Below are 18,474 nucleotides of genomic sequence, written 5' to 3'. Positions count from 1 at the left end.
TTGGGATTCAAATAGAGTGGACATTTCATCTCTGGTTAATATTCTGATGACTAATGACATGATACCCGTTGCAATTGCTCCATGGCACCTGTAAGTAGAGTCTCACGTTGGTTACTATAAGAACACGCAGGCAGTGATATCCGCTCACTGCAGTCAGAGCAAAGGTGATTTATTTCTGTTTAGGGCGAAGCGTCTGCTGCAGTGTCCACGCTCAGGCAACATAAACAAATCGCGGCGGCATTGGGCACTGCTAATAGCTGCACTTGTCGCGAGCCTCGACAACAAGAGCGCACTGTCTCTGCTAACGATACTATGGAGTTAATACATCTTACTTACCGCAATACGCAGGACGTGGGATGGGTAAAAATTCTGTTTGTAACTTCCCATCGCATTAATACACTTTACAGTCATATTTGATGCAATATTTATTGTTGGTTGCCTCTCTAATGTTAACAGTATTGATTCAGATTGTGCGTTAACACACACACACACACACACACACACACACACACACACACACACACACACAGTCATTGATTCCAGTGAGGAGGACAACTACTGTGTGTTGAACAACACATGCACCAGTCAGTTCCTCAGTTGGCGTCGAGTGGATGAGATTTTTCAATTACCTTGCATTGCAAGGATTGTAAGAAGGGGACTGAAAGTAAATGGACTTGCTGTATGCTGAAGAGCTGCGACAAAGCAAAGCTTGACCGATTATCAGATAATTGTCCACCTGGATTTTGTGGACGAGTATACTTTTAGTATCCAACCCACCCACGACCATTACGTAAGATTTCTTGAGGGCGTGGGGGAATTGATTTCATTAAGTGCGCACACACACACACACACACACACACGCAAACAATCATTGATTCCAGTGAGGATGACAACTACTGTGTGTTGAACAACACATGCACCAGTCAGTTCTTCAGCTGTTTATTTGGCCCTGAAACTAATCTCACACTGCCCTGCTATGATGGATGGGTCTCTGCCCCTGTAAATAAACTGTTATCTCATTGGTTCATATATTTATATTTAAATAACTTATTATTTTCCACAATGTTTAAGAATTCATTCCCTGTCATAGATAACTGATCTGGATTCATCAGTCCGATTAAGAATGTGGTTCACCCAGTGTATCATATGATGAGAGTTGTAATCGGATATCCACAGTAAGACTGACTGGCTGAATCCGATTAGGACGATCTCGTATCAAAATGAAATTACAGAAATCGGATAATTTGAACGTCTGTATTGCAACAATTCTGCGCACATAAAATCCTATGATGGAGTAACAGCTAGCAACTGTCTAAGAAAAAGAGAGAAATATGTCGACTAGCAGCAATGTAACGTAATTATAATCCATATTTATCTGATGGGAATATTGAATCGAACAATACACATCTATTTCAGTGGTGGGAAGATACTCCATATCAGATTTGCTGATGACATATTACTAATAATAATAATAATCCCCTGTGGCCGATAGGGGAAACCGTCCTCCATATGGGTGGTACCGAGGAAATCAAATACTTGGGGTGAACCAAATACTAACACAATCCTGAACGGCTACTCAATCCGTTGAACCCTAAATCCAGACACATCTGAGTGAAAATCACCGCTACTCCGGTCACCGTCTATTATCTCAATGAGCTTGGCTGAAAATATTTGCTTCCAAAGGCTTCAACACCCTCTGGTCCTGTCTGGTCCCAGTATCACCCAGGCCAAACCAATGAAACACAAGAAAACATGAACTATGCAAGCAAAGGTAACTTTACCCCAGGTGGTACACAACCTGGCCACCGATAGGCGGCAGTTGGATTTTCGCACTCTGGGGAGTCCAGGTTAGCACGGCAGAGAATATCGAAGATCTCTGGTAAATTTCCCTACAAGCAGAAAACATTCATTTGAAAACTAAACACTGATACATTGACCCAAACAAGAAACCTCAATAATCTCACAAAAGAAATCGTCCGCCAAAAAATTCTCATCATTGCTCTTCAAGAACCACGATTAATTGACAATTAAAACTTGCATTACGGAAACTATGGCATCTTCAAGAGCAAAATACAACAAAAGGTAGCGAAAGGCGTACCAATCTTCGGCACTGCATTTCTCGAACACAGATCTGTCATCAACTCTGTCAAAGATATCGCATCCATCAACAATCGACTTATGACTATGCTCATTCAGAGCCCCTATAAAAGATATACACTCGAAAATACTATGAGCAAAATTCACCAAGATGACATGAAAATACTAATGGGAGACTTCAACTCTCTATTTGGGACAGAAAAGACCTGTAGAAAAATAATTGGTACAAATTCAACACACCGAAACGCTTAGACGAACGGCACACGTCTGACTGACATTTGCCAACAATTCAACCACAAAAGAATGTCTTACCGCTTTAGGAAGTAGCCTGTTCCCAAGAAACATGTTTGGCTTCCAGGTGCAAGCTGCTTTCGTTCGCCTTTCGAGACTCGCTGAGAGCCAGATTTTTTATTCTTTTGTAGCAGAGCTACAAGCAGGCAGATACAAACGCAATAAGGGAATCGTAAGACAACGCTCGAGCAAAATGCGCCTTGCTACTTTCAGTAACCCTTAGTGTCAGAGCGAAAACCTTACGATACTGCCAAATTCATAATGACGACATATTTTTTGTTGTTGTGAATACATAATTTTATCTATGAAATGCCACATTTTCATAATAATTGCGAATGATACAGGAAATGAGGTAAATGCAGATCTTTTCGAAGTCAAAAGTCGATAATGTCCTACGAATTCGTGTTAAAATAGGCTCAATCGTCTTACAGATACTTAATGCTTTATTAAGATAGTCTGCCGTCGTGATGTTTCTGTAGTAAGCTGAATTTAATTTGTATTAGTACAGTGAATATTTTAATTGGATTTTCCATTAGTTTACTAAACGCAACAGTAATCATCAAAGAGAAATTAATCAGCAAAAGAATTTTCTTTCATGATATGTAAAATGATCTGACAATGCTAAAGTTGTTTACAAATTCAACGTCAGTAGAAACCTACTGGTTCCAACGATATCATTATACCAGAGTAGTTTTAAGAGTATTTTCGTCTAGAAATGAATTGCATTGACAGTTGATCGATCAAGAGCGGGAAAGGTAAATCTTTACGAATATATGACGAGAGGGACAAGTGCTTGAGAGAGGACTTCTCTATCAATACAAGTGCTTGAGTGATGACTTTAATTTAAATCTCCTGGATAGTTTTGTTTCTCAAATCAAGAAGTGCGTTATTATACAGTAACACATGTGATGTAGTTGTATTAATCGATTTTCTTACGCTAAGACCAAAAGGTGTCTCAGTTGTTGGCAACAAATTCCAGCTGTGTTGCACACAGACCTTGGGGCAGAATTCGTAGCCCAAAACACACTTTTGGAGCTATCAGATGTAAAATATTATGTTCATACTACTCTTTGCTCGAGTTTGTATCTTTTGGAGGGGCTCAGCCTTTCATTTCTTCTTAGGAAGTTAATGATAAAGGCATCATAACACGTCACCAGTAACAGTACTGCGTACGAATGCTCAATGAGCGACCTGATGACGTTCAATAATAGTCACTCCGTTGATTTTTGTTGTTTGGAATTAGAGCATGCAGTACTCCTACACCAGACTTCTGAACTTTGCCTGTTGAATGCAAATGTCGCGTGATGGTAAAATGGTAATCTATCACATATATCAGTAGTCGAGACTTCCTTAATGTGGAAAATCATTCATGCCAGAACGATCTTTGTTGAAACAAGAATATCTTTTCCTGGCGTATTTTTCCCAAAAGCAGTCGCTCCACACACAATTCAAATCTTTCTAGCTGCCTCCTCTGCATTCACCCCTCTGTTATACCAAAAGTAAACGTTGTGTTGCAGATATTACACCTATTTCCACTTGCGACTCAGTTTTACAATGCTTAACTGTAGTTCATGATTTTCAAATTTGCGAAATCCATTGCTTAGCTGCCAGATGATAACTAGAACTTCAAATTCGAAAATGACAGTTGAGACACACACTGACAGTGTCGCGACGCGTTCACCTGGGCGGCGCCAGATATCAGGCGGCGGGTGGCGTCTGGCCGGTGGCCGGTAGCCGCTGCAGCGCGAGGAAACGCTCGAGAGAAAGCTGATATGATCGCGGCGCAGCCACGAGCTATCCTGCGGAATTGTTTCTGGAATACTTGTTATTGCTGGTGGGTAGAATGTTAAGCGAATTATCTTCGATGTTCAGTCAGACTCATAACTTTTGACCGACTGCGGTAAAAAAAAAAAAAAATACAGTTGGACGCGAACAGGCGACTATAAGTTTAGAACGCACGACGCTTGCCACTAGACCACGGGCTCACGTAGTCCGACAACGTCTCGGAAGTAGATAACACTTCCTCCTGACACTTCCGCATCTTACAGTGTTGCCAGATTGTGCAGATTGCCGGACTTAGAGTTGTCAGGGGCGGTCAGTTTTATTGGCCACCTTAAGTGAATGACTCGGACTTAGTCCCTGTGGCGGCCGGCCGGCGGTCAGTTTTATTGTCTAAAACTGTACATAGAAATCTATAGTCTTGTTCATTAGTCTTTTTACAGTCAAAACATACCCTAAAGAGCACAGAATACTACATAAACTTCTCTTGTTCTTCTCTACCCATACATGGAAACTCTGTGGACCATACAGCAGGTACTTGTCTGCCGCCGTTTCACCACCAGGTCCATCTTTTTCTTGTGACTGTTAAAACCTGCACATACAAATAGTCGATGCGCAGTAGGGCGTATTGGTTTCTCCCACTCACCTCCAAAATATCAGGTGTTCTAAATGGCGGAAGACTGCGTGGTTCTAGAATTTACTCCAAAATTCTTGAAGCACTACATATTCCACCCCCCCCCCCCCCCCCCCAAATTGAACACGCGATATTTTCTACAATAATTATGTAAATTTATATCAAATACAATTCTAATAATATACATTCCAGCATAGACCTTTGTACTCATTTGGAATAAACTTTAGCTGATCTTTCATTTATTCTACTCTCACTCTATTTTGACATCAACCCCGAATATTCCATTGTGATTTGCTAAGTTTTTCTAATAGTTAGGATTCATTAGGACTCGGTCTCAGTTTCCAATTGAAAACTCCAGATGTTCACGACACTTGAGTACTTTATTCTCATTCTTTGTACTACTTCTTTAGTACGCAATGGTCTTATTATGTATAAATTTTTTGTAGGTTGGAGGAACTCTGGGCAAAATAAAAGTGTTCCTATTGACACACATAAAACATAATAATGCTACCAGTATAATTTCTACAAAATTTTGTGACTTTTGTCATGATACTGTTATTTCCCCTCTAGAAACATTACCTATACCTCACATACGGGTTGATCCTACGAGTACCCTTTTTTCCTTCTGTGTTGGTAGGTGCACCTCTTTTTTATTCCTATTTTCCTATGGTACAGGTCAATCCCCTTCTTGGTGCCCCTGTCCACACAGTATAGCTCAACCTTTCTTAGGTCTGCCTATCTGCCCTTTTCGTCCAATACATGCTGGGTGCATCCCCCCTTATCCTTCTTGAGTAGGCCTCATGGTTCATTGCTCTAGTATACACCTTTATGTACACTATAACTAAATATTATCTGGCAAAACTAAAACCTACTTCACCCTTCACGCTCACTTTTTCATACTTCTCTTTTATACCCTAGAGTCCTCCTTTACTTATCAACTTCTATGTTTCCAGCATCTACTTCATGCCTACATACACTGTTCAATATATAATATGCTTACTTAGGCCATAAGAGTCCCACTATCCTACAAGTCAACAGAACAGTTGCTAGACTGACATTCCTGGATAATTATCACAATTAGTTTCTCCCTGACTTATGCTCATTAGTTATGCTCCTTATCAACATGATAATTTTTTTCAAGTACCTAGGCGATGTAGAACCATCACAATGAACAACTATAAGTGCATATTTCGCTATGTGCACATTGTTTCCCCCTAAAACTCTTGACAGTTCCCACATTCTTTTAATCTGGACTTTCATTGTTTGTGTCTTTGTGTTATGGTGAGTGTATGTGGAAGTGTGGTGGGTAGCCCGATTCTTCAGCCTAGACAGGAAACCCTTCCCACCCGCCTTCCCCAGGATCCCTACTTCGCTGGTACTTGAATGAGAAGCCAGAGGGGGTATGAAGTTAAATATCTCCTACAGAATGGACATTCTCACCTTCACCTTTGATGTCCCCAAAGAAAAATCTTAGCAACCCCTATGAAATGGAAAATGGTGAAGAATCAGTCACACTTGTCTGCAAGGGTTGTCTGAAAAGTGTTTTTCACTGAATTCAAATTCTACACTATTATATTTATCTTCAATGTCAAATTCTAATTTTTTAGTTAAATCTTGAAGTTGCTCACCCTGTCTCTGGTTAAATTCAGTAAACAGTTGATTAACATGAGTATTCAAAGAACTAGTGAGTTCACTCTTTAAATCTAACTTCAGATTTTCTACCTTACTATTTAAAGAGTCAAATTCAGTCTTAAATAAAACTATATTTGCTGTTTGACTGTTCAAGGTTTCACTTTGATTACTTAAAATTTCACTCTGAGCATCTAATTTTTCACTTAGAGTGGCTGAATCAGCCTTTTGGTCATCTAACTTAGCATCTAATCTAGAATGTACTGAGTCTATCTCTTTTCTTAAAGCAGCAATTTGAGCGTTTACAGCTGCTGAATCTGCTTACTGGGCTTTGATTAAATTCACTAATTCAGACAAGTCTGGCATTTCTCTAGTCACTTTAATAGCTGTGACTGGTTCTGCTAGTTGCTGTTCTTGATCCATATTCCTTTTACTCTTAGCCCTGGTGATCATTAAAAAAAATCATTTCTGAGTATAATAACTATACTAACAGTTTATCATTCAACAGTTCCCTCAACTTTAACAAATAGTTCTTGTTTTTTGCTCACCTGGCACAGAGTTCTAGCTGCATTGGTGAGCGAATGTATAATCAGTGTCAGTGGACAGGTGTTGAATGTTGGTTTGAGCGTCGTCCTCAGCAAGCAGATGCAGAGACAGCAGCGGTGAGCAACAGCTGGTGCAGTCGGCGTCGGTGGCTGGTTACTGCATCGGTGTTGGTGCAATGTATGTTTGTGAAGATGGCTTACTCTCCACACCCAATCTTCTTAGTCAAAAGGTTGAGGTCTTCTCTCCGGTTTTTTGCCACTATTACTATCACACGTCTTTTACTGTGTTGCACTCGCAACTTTCTTCCATTGGTTAATTGGACTCAATACAATTACTGGAAACAGTTATCATATCTTGTTAGGCCTGGTTGCTATGGCAACTCATAATATCTTCTTCCCATTTCTGTCTTAAAATTCCTTTTTTCTTCAGGTCCTATCACAGTCATCATGTTTTAACGTTTTTCGGACAACAAGAGACTGTGTGGTATTGGGTTGCAAGGCTCACACGTCTTTCAAGTCCATTAACTTGCACGTTGTGTGTGGCTGATCCATTTCTCTGGGTATGAGCTACGTCAGTCTCCAAAAAGCTTCTTCTCTGAAGACTATAGCTGGTTAAAGGAATTTATTAAACTTCTTCTCTATCCTTGAAATAATCTGGGTACTTGTAGAATACTTTTCAGTTCAGTCACTTTATATTTTCAATGTCCACAGACAACAACTTCTGTAAGATAACTCAGTCCTTAAACATTAGACTCATTTACACATATTCAAATATCATTGGTTTGATAACCAAATAATTTATGAACATCATACATGTGTCTTGCTTGGTTCACAGCCAAGACATGAAGTAAGTTAAAAGTCTCTAGTCTCAAGCGAGTCCAATATGTGAATGTACATAGAAATTTATAGTCAATTGTTCATTAGTCTTTTTACAGTCAAAACATACCCTAAAGAGCACAGAATAGTACATAAACTTTTCTTGTTCTTTTCTACCCGAAACTCTGTGGACCATACAGCAGGTACTTGTCTGCTGCCGTTTGGCTGCCAGTTATATCTTTTTCTCATAACTGTTTTTTGACCTGCACATACAAATAAGTGATGCGCAGTAGGGCGAATTCATTTCTCCCACTCACCTCTAAAATATTGAGTGTTCGAAATGGTGGGAGGCCGAGTGGTTCTACAATTTACTCCTATATTCTCGAAGCACTGCAATATGCTGTGATCCACTTCCTACTCACGGAAAGAACTACACCAACTAAAATTTTTTCATGAATCAAAACAGTTTACAGCCAAGCTGTTATGAACAGAACAAATATGTTTTAGTGCTGAATGGATCATAGCAGAGGTGGAACAAATGTTTATGATGAGCAGGGGAGTGGAAGACTTTACATTTTGACAGATGAGTTAGTGCAAAAAAATCAAGGAAACTGTTTATGAAAACCACTGATTGACAGTGGATGAAATTTCTATGATGTTTCCACAGTTCTGTTGAACTCTCTAATACAAGACTCTCACAGGAACATTGGAATACTGGAAACTGTGTGCAAGATAGGTCCCAAAATAGCTGAAAGAGCAGCACAGGAAAAATTGGATCAATAATGACCACAAATTTCTTGAGACTTGAATTGGACAATGAGCATTTTCTGAGCTCTATCGTGACTGGAGATGAAAGGTGGGTGGATCATTACACACCAAAGACAAAAAGACAGTCACCACAATGGTGCTACACCAATTCTCCATCTGCTAAAAATGTTCAGAACCACAATTTTGAGCAAAAATATCATTGCCTTGGTGTTTTAGGACCAAAAAGGCATTATATTTGTAAACTTTCTACCTGAGAGGGAGACCATCAATGCACAATGGTATTGTGAGACCCGAAAAAACTTAAAAGGAATATTCAAAACAAAAAGAGGAGAATGCTGATGAGAGGAGTGTGTTTGTTGCACAACACCACCTGTCCTCACACAGCCTTGACCAACAAGATGCTCTCAGATTCATTTGGATGGGACATTTTGAAGCACACCCCATATCCCCCTGATTGGGTGTTTTCAGACTATCATTTTTTCACCGCCCTGAAGGCACACATGAGTGGAATTAAATTTTCAACTGATGAGCAGATGCAGAAAGAGGTTTCGAAGTGGGCAAAGAAGTTGGTGGGAGAGTTCTTCAAGGAGGGCATGAAGAAGCTTGTGCCATGGCTTACTGCATGCATTAAAGAAGATGGTGATTATGAGAAAAAATGTCAATAAGAGTATCAACATATCCTGTAATCTTTTTAAAAAGTACACTTTTTATAATACAAATATAAAAGTCTAGTACACTTACTTGCTGAACATGCGTCATATTCTATACACATTATCTTCACATATTGTTTTCTCAGACCATTTTTTAGCCTATGTTTACAAATGTTAGTATTGGCTTCCATTTAAACTCATCCTGTGACAACTGATCTCAGTGATGGAGTAGTTAACACAAGTACTGCACATTTGGGATTAAAGTCTCTATCTTACTATACATATGCAGCTTGTAATATGCAATAAGCTGTCTGGGCCATATATATTCTCAAGTTCATGATCTTATCCTTTTTTTCAAACTTATTTGTAATGTTTTAAATTTGGATTGTATAGTAGTACACAATTAACCCCTGTGATTAAAAAAAACAAATTTCATAAAACTACTATACTACAAAAACATAAATTTTCAGGGACCGATGACCGTAGCAGTCTGGTCCCTTTCATCCCCCAAACAAACCAACCAACCATAAATTTTCGTTTATGTGAATATACATTATCATAATTGTTCTATTATGCTGCTGAGTGAATTTGATTTTCTGTAAATTATTTTTGATTTTATGTTCTATATTTCAATCTTAGTATGACTATATGTTTACTGATGTACTTTTGATCGATGTTAACTGGGTGTGGGTTGTGTTGTATGTTGTCTGGCGGGAAGGAAGGAAGGAGAAATGAAATGTTTTCTGGAGCTGCATACAAATGGAATGTATTTTGCTGAGTGAACATTGTAATTGATGGCAGCAAGGCATCTAGGACTATTAAAATGAAAGTTATGTACGAATCAGTTTGTTGTCTATGTTATTTCAAGAAACAAACCAACCTCTGGGGTTTCCAAACCTGGCTTCCAGACAGAAGAAATTCAAGCAACAGGGTGAAGGAGATCCTCAAAAACCAGATGAGTAATTTTCCTTTAAAAACTGCCACTAGACCCGGCCAACAATATTTTTACTCCATGAACATTTATTACAATTAAGGGCCATTCAATTGCTTGTAACAAGGGAGGTTGTTAAAGTGATGCCATTGTGACCAGGATACTTGTATGTTTGGACTTTTGACAGTGTTTATGTTTCAGGTGACCAAAAAACATAAAATTGTGTTGCAAAGTGTAATGATTTTAAACCAAATATAATTTTACATAGCACATGTGGAGAAATTTTATAATGATGCAGCACTATGGAGTACATGATTGTAAAAGGTTGAAGCATTATTACTACCCAATCGAAGACCAAAATGATCTAAGTAACAATTAAAACATTTATTTTTGTATTTTCTCAGTTGTGTGAACATTTTGACCATTTATTTTTTTATTTTATTTTATTTTTTTGCATTGATAATTTATTAACAATTTTACAAAAAATGGCTTGTGGTCTGAACAATGAAATAATTATGCTGCACGTACATAAGCTAGAAATCTCTTTGGTTTCTGAATATGCTAGAAATGGCACTGAATTCAAACGATGGCCACTTCATTAGTTAGACAAAATTGCAACACTTCCCCTCTCAGTGGACATCATAAGAAAGTAACTTAAAGTTTCACAATATTACATTCCAATATTAAACATAAGAACACAAATGAGACAAAAGTTATCTGGTAGGTAGTGCAACAGGAAACAACACTTATTTTAATCCTAACATGTCTCTGACTCTCTCACTTGTAATACCGCTGAGGCCTTTAGTTAAAATGACTGCCTCATTGTCATTATTTGACACATACTTAAATTTAAGAAAACCATCTAAGATGGTCTGCCTGACTTTCTGATATCACATCCTGAAATTTTTGGTCCTTACCGATATGCCCTCTTCCTCGGAATTTCAATGACACCTGTGTAGTCAGCGTGGAACTACAGGGGGACCTACCAAATTTTGAACACTTCATCTTGTTTAGGAAATCTACATACCATTCCACCTCCTTACATGTCTCAAACATGGCAATGTATTCAGCTTCTACTGTGGCAGTCGTTACAATGGATTGCCTTTTATTCTTCCAGCTGATAGCTGCCCCAGCTAACAAAACTATATACCCTGTTATAGACTTACTATCAGCTGGATCATTTGCCCAGTCAGCATCACTGAATGCTCTAGAATCAGAACAATCAGCTCTGAAGTATAAACTCAAATCCTGTGTTTGCAGCAGGTAGCAAAGCACTGTTTTTACAGAGCCAAGTGAGAAACACATGTTTTAGAATTGAAATGACCCAATCTTCCTGCAATGAAGGCAATATCAGGCTGAGTACATGTAGAGATGTACAACAAACAACCCACTGCCTTTTGGTACAATTTTTGGTCAAATGGCTTATCATTCTTGTCTTGGCTGAAATGATTGTCACTACATGGTGTAGCTATGCCCTTGCAGTCATGTATTTTAAATTCTCCTAGTGTCTGTTGAATGTAGCTAGTTTGGTTTAATTTCACCTGCCCTTGAGACTGTTCACTCTCATGTGCTACAATAAACAACTTTCCACCCATTTCTTTAATGTTAATGTGTGATTTTGAAACATTCTTGAATGTTAAAATCCTCTCTTCCTCATCTATTACAACAACATCATCAACATGAACCTTGTATTGGGACACCCTTTCCTAATATTACCTTTTTTATAGAAATAACCAATACCATTTATACTATTGATTCTTGTATAGGTGAACATTATCTCAGCTGTTTAACTAAAAGAATTCATATGATTTTGTATACACTGTATTATACTTCAGACTAAAATGTATAAAAAGAAATTAATTTGTTACATTCTGTATGCACAGTTAAAATTATTTTCCTTTAAGAAACATTTGAAATTATGAAATATCTGGCATACTTAAAATTCATATTATTAATTGCACAGTGTAAAGTGAATTATTAAATTTATTTCTGGATTCATTCATAAGATAAGGATATAATGTGGTAAAGATTCTTCTTTTGTCAAGAAAGTTTGTAAACTCTTTTTCTTTGTAAACTCTTTGGAATATTGTGAGTTTTGCAGAATGTTAGTAGTGGTGGGCATGCTTCTGATGGAAGCACACGCGTGTTTTTAATTTTGTCTACAACAATGTAATTCATGGCTTTATGAAAATTGAGATTGTGAAGTCAGTATGATATAGAAGAATGGGATAAAATAAAAGAAAATCATAGCAACAGATAGTACTTCATCAGCTATTTAGTCATCTGGAACCCAATAAGTCAAAATTTCAGCCGTTGGAAGAATGTACCCCTAGCTGTAAGAACTGGAGCCAACAACAAGAGAAAATGAAGATAAGTAAAAAGTTTTTCTTTTGTATATCTTACTCCCCTGCAAGCTTTCAAAATTTGTGCACAGACAGAGAATTTTAATGATGTTGTGTGGGAGGGTAAGATTACAAGTGGAGGCCTGTCCAGGATCTGTTGACTAATAACAAAGTTTTGTCTATTGCAGAAGAAGAAAGGACAATTATTTGTGTATTTACAGTTTTTATGTAAATGAACTTCAATCACGTGATGAAAGAAGACCCAATAACTGCCCAACATAGTTGGATCAACAGTGATGAGATTATAGCAACAATAACGGACAGGATGAATTGAAAGAGGACTTTACAACTACGATGAGGGCCATCAATAAGAAAAAAGATAAGTGCACACTATTTATGAAATTAATTTTTTTGGTGGACTCATATGATTACTAGGAAAATAAATAGAGATGAAGGTAGTAGTGATGAAGTGAAAACTGTAGGATGTAGCCTAGACACGTTTGAACCAAGTCAAAAGAACAGTTAAAACTGACATTATGTAGTTGATTTTGCCAAAATTTAGTGCAGTTAATGATCAGTTAATAGAAATACAAACAGATAACAATAGCAAATTTAGTGCAGTTAATGATCAGTTAACAGAAATAAAAGCAGATAACATTAGCAAATTTAGTGTAGTCAATAATGGAAATGCCGTGTGGCTAGGGCCTCCCGTTGGGTAGACCGTTCGCCTGGTGCAAGTCTTTCGAGTTGGCCCCACTTCGGCAACTTCTGTGCCAATGGGGATGAAATGATGTTGATAAGGACAACACAACACCCAGTCCCTGAGCGGAGAAAATCTGCGATCCACCAGGGGCGGACAGTATAGTCAATCAGTTAACGGAAATACAAACTGAAAACAATGATAAAATGGACAGGGTACAATACCAAACAGAAAAACTTAGTAAGCAGGTTTCTGAGATAAAAAAAAATGAGTTGTCAGGTGAATTAAAAAGTGTGAATGGAAAAGTTGATATATTAGAAAACAAATTTATTGTTTTGGAAAATGAGATAGTTGTACAATCCAGAAATCAGGAGAAGAATGTTAATGGTGTCAGAGTTCAACAGAAGGCCCTACAGGAAAAAATGGAACAGAATATTAGTAGTTTAGATCAAAAAAGTTTAAATGTTGAAAGCAGTATGCTAACTAATGTAAATGATTTATATCAAAAAATTTCAGTAGTTCAGGAAAATTGCATTCACACACAACAATCTGTATTTAAATAATGGTATTGCATGGTCCAAAAGTTTTTCATCAGATAATTTACATCCAGTGGATTTTCTACACCACTGTAGAGATAGTTTTGTGTCAGGCATGAGTAACAATCAAAAAATTAAATTTCTTTAAAAATGCTTGAAGGTGAAGCTCTGTCTTGGCTAAATCTAAATTTAAGTCAGTGTGAGACATATCAAAGTTTCAAAATAAGTTTTTTAAATAAATTTTGGTCAGAAGATGAGAAAAGGAGAATAGTCCAAATTATATGAATAAGGACGGTACCCTGAAAAAGTTCTGTAAGAATCCGGTTAGGAAATTAACACACATTGACAAACCATTTGATGAAATTACATTGATTGATGCACTGAAAAGGAGATTACCAGAAAGGTTGCAGTGGGATTTAGAACATGGACCTTACAATTATCTTGAACAATTTTTATGTTATGTTGACAGGCTGGATAGGGTAGCAGAAAGAAGCATATACCATAACAATCACAATGATAGCAATCAAAATGGTAACAACTACAGAAACAGAGATTGTGGTAACTTCTGTCAGGGTCAAAATGGTAACAGAGACAGAAATTTTGAACAACAGCAGGATAGGAATAATGGGGATAACTATGGTCAATTTAGTAGGATAAACAATCATAGAGGTAACTACTTGGGAAACAGCAGTCTGCCTCAATGAAGGTCCACAGTTTTGGGGCAAGGAAACACAAGTGCAGGACTCCCAATTTACACTTTCAATTAGACAACAATAACAGTATTAATAATGTGGCACAGGTATCTGAAGTTGAACAGAAGGAACATCAGATTTCTCATTTATGATTTGATCAAAATTTTTGGAATACTATGTTTAATTGTAGTGATGTAGGTACTAATCACAAACCAGAATGTGAGAGTAATGAGAATTTTGATGTAGTATGTACCAATGATTTCTTCTCTTGGTCAGAAAACAGTGTTATTGATATATGTAAAACAGATGATGACTGTATTGGATCTGAATTAGGTGGAATTTTTGATGTAGATGTGAATGGTAGCTGTGAAATGACTGAAGGTGATTATTGCAAATGAATGTAGGTTAGGTGTGTGACTTTGATGGTGATGAGGCTTGCGCTGTTAATCATGTTACTGATGAAGCAATTTTGGAAGAATATGATGATGATAATGATGATGATGATGAGTATCAGGTTTTTGTGGAGTTAGAGTTGTTTGCAAGTATAGGTAAGGTAAGTGATGTATATGATGATGTAAATGAGAGTCATGGAATACCAGTAAGATCAAAGCAGTTTTTCATTAATGTCATGCAGAGTAATTATCCAAACAGTAAAGGTGAGTTATCTGTAATCTTGAAATTTGTTTGGAACCAGATTGATGATAACATAGATAAATGTGCATTCTGGAATAAGTTAGCTGTGGTTAGTCAAAATTTTGTATCCACATTGGTGGAATGAAACGAAAGTAGATCTAAGTAGGAAATGTAATTTTGACAGTAATATATTTTGTGTTCATTTTGTAATAAGTGATGTTAGTTGTGCTATGGAATCCAATCTGTGAGTTCAATCTTTACCTGACACATGAGTAACCAAAGTAATGCTATGATACCAATAAAGTTGATAAAACCCTGCAAGAACAGTATGGATGTAGCTTTTGATGAAATTGAAAGTGATCTCTTACATGATGTAAGGGAGCAATATTTTATAATTCTCTGCCAAACAACCTGAAACAGCTTTCTGGTAGAATTTTTAAAAACGAGTTAAAAAAATGGCTTATATTGAAGTGCCCATACAGTATGGTGCTGACATGATTTGACCTCAGGAATGCTATGTTAAATATACTTAAATGATATTTTACTTAGTAGCATGTACTCTATTTATATTGTGTATCAATAATCTAAATGTAATTCTTATAACATTGCCCATGCATGTCAAATACATGTTTCGAGCTGTAAGATAAATAACTAAATAAATAAATTAGATTTTGGATGTCCTTGCGTAAAGATTAAGATTGATCAATGGGAATGGAACTGTTTGATTGATACAGGTAGCCCAATTTGTAGCATATCTGAACAATTTAGAGACAAGATCCACCATACTAAGAATTTTGTGGAAATGTTCACTGCTTGCGTAAAGATAAGAGGAACTAATGGTAAGCAAAGCAAGTATGTAAAATGTCAAGTACTGTTAATGTTTAGTATAGAGGACAAGGCCTATGAACATGAATGTATGATGATACATAGTCTACAATAAAATATCCACTATGTCTGTAGATTTATAAGACTATATATTTGTGTTTTGTTTGTCACGAATGTAGTATGTAAGCTGATGTAGTTTCTAGAGTTCTGTCTTGTCCATTGACTGGGTTTCAGTCTAGCTATATATTTATAAAACTATATAACTGTTTTTTGTTTGTCTGGAATTTAGTATGTGAGATGATGTGATTTTGGAAGTTCTGTCTTGTCTATTGACTGAGTTAAAATCTATGATACACTATACAGTTGTGATCTGTAAAAGGTATGTGCTTTAGAATTTGATACATATATGCCTTGAGATTGAATGAGTAGATCTTTTCACAGTTTTGAAATGGGACAATATTCATAATATGTACTGCAATAGTAATTGAGCATATCTGTGTGTATTACCTCTATTAGTCCATTTTTATTGCATGTAACTCTGTTTAATCATGTTTCATAAGTGAAAACTTTTTAATTTCACCTGACATAAATCCCATATAACTGACTTTGAAAAGTTACTAAGGAGAACCTATCTCATGTGATGTGAAAAGGTATTGAACAACATATTTAATACAAAAAAACAATATTTCAGGATTTTATGTGAATGCTAGACAGTTAGTCACCTACCCGGTGGAGCGTGTGATGAGAACTCTAAGGAGGAAACTGGAAGATGTGGGTGGATCCACTCCCCACTCTGCTGTATGGCTGTACCCTGCTGGACCAGTCAACTTGCAAGAGATTGTGGGTGCTGGGTAATGTACTTGAGCATCTGTTGACTGGATCTGTGTTGTGACTGATATTTATGAATTGTTAACCAAGACTGCTAAAGACAGTGTTATTCAGCATAAATGGATGTTTTTTCAAGCAGGGGGATTGACGTTCCAATACATTATGTAACTTTAAATCACTATGTATCTTTTTATCAGCTGTAAATGAATCTTCTAGGTCTTTGTGTACATAGGTTAGTTTGTATGGACAATTAACAAATAGTGTGGCCGACATCTACTAGTATAAACAATATAACAAGATGTACACATGTCTGCTTTCATACACTGATTCTGGTCCTCAAGCTACTGGATTGTGTCGTCATTCAAAGCTAATTATGACACTGTTTACCTGTATTTATCCTGAATATTCCAATATTGTATCTGATTGGAACTTGAGTTGTGGACAGACTCACCCTGGTCATCACAACTGTGTGTGTGTGCTCAAGGAGAGCGTACAACCATTTATTGAGATTAGATGCTTCTTACAATTACTCTTTGCATATGATTGAACTGACTGTTATAATTATTAACTTTATTCATTTTGCTGTGTCGAAACTTTTTTTGCTGGTTTGTACCCAGTGTGGTTTGGATTCATGGGTCGGTCCCCACATTGTAAACATAGGCCCTAATATTTGTCCATTATTTCGTCTTTTCATGAGTCAACATGTCCTTAAACAGTATGGTTTATGTGGCTGATTGATCCCTTCTCATGAGTGAATATATTCTTCTGCTCTGTACCCGTCGACTCATTCATCTTATACTTAGGCTCTGAAATTTTTTTCTCTTCTCTTTTGAAGATTTTGAAGGTTTGATTGTATGGATTAAACTTAAAATTTGATATTCTAATAATTTACTTTGTCTCTGTAGTTATTTCTATAGTTTAGTGGTGTAATGTTGTAGTTTTGATTTTGTATTATTTGTCCAGTGACAGTATGTTCCACAGATCTGAAAATCTGAATTCCATATACTGATATATATTTACAGATTATGACTTGTATAGTAGATATTTTTCTTTTCTGTAATATGTTATGTATCAGATACGTCTATACATCCATATGCTATCCTGGGCATCATTATGTACACTGTTTGGCAAACCTTATAGTCTGTCACAAACTATTGTAAGCATACTGATTCCAAATTTTGTGAGGGGGATATTGATATGGGACACTCTTTTCTAACATTACATTTTTTTATAAATATAACAGAGGAAAACATTCCACGTGGGAAAAATATATCTAAAAACAAAGATGATGTGACTTACCAAACAAAAGTGCTGGCAGGTCGATGGACACACAAACAAACACAAATATACACACAAAATTCAAGCTTTCGCAACAAATAGTTGCTTCATCAGGAAAGAGGGAAGGAGAGGGAAACACACACACACACACACACACACACACACACACACACACACATATCCATCCGCACATACACAGACACAAGCAGACATTTGTAAAGGCGAAGAGTTTGGGCAGAGATGTCAGTCGAGGCGGAAGTACAGAGGCAAAGATGTTGTTGAAAGACAGGTGAGGTATGAGCGGCGGCAAATTGAAATTAGAAATTAGTGGAGATTGAGGCCTGGCGGATAATGAGAAGAGAGGATATACTGAAGGGCAAGTTCCCATCTCCGGAGTTCTGACAGGTTGGTGTTAGTGGGAAGTATCCAGATAACCCGGACGGTGTAACACTGTGCCAAGATGGGCTGGCCGTGCACCAAGGCATGTTTAGCCACAGGGT

This window comes from Schistocerca piceifrons, chromosome 3, assembly GCF_021461385.2.
Source record: "Schistocerca piceifrons isolate TAMUIC-IGC-003096 chromosome 3, iqSchPice1.1, whole genome shotgun sequence".
In the NCBI taxonomy this organism is placed as follows: domain Eukaryota; kingdom Metazoa; phylum Arthropoda; class Insecta; order Orthoptera; family Acrididae; genus Schistocerca; species Schistocerca piceifrons.
The sequence above is the reverse complement of the archived record's forward strand: the minus strand, read 5'-3'. Positions refer to the sequence as shown.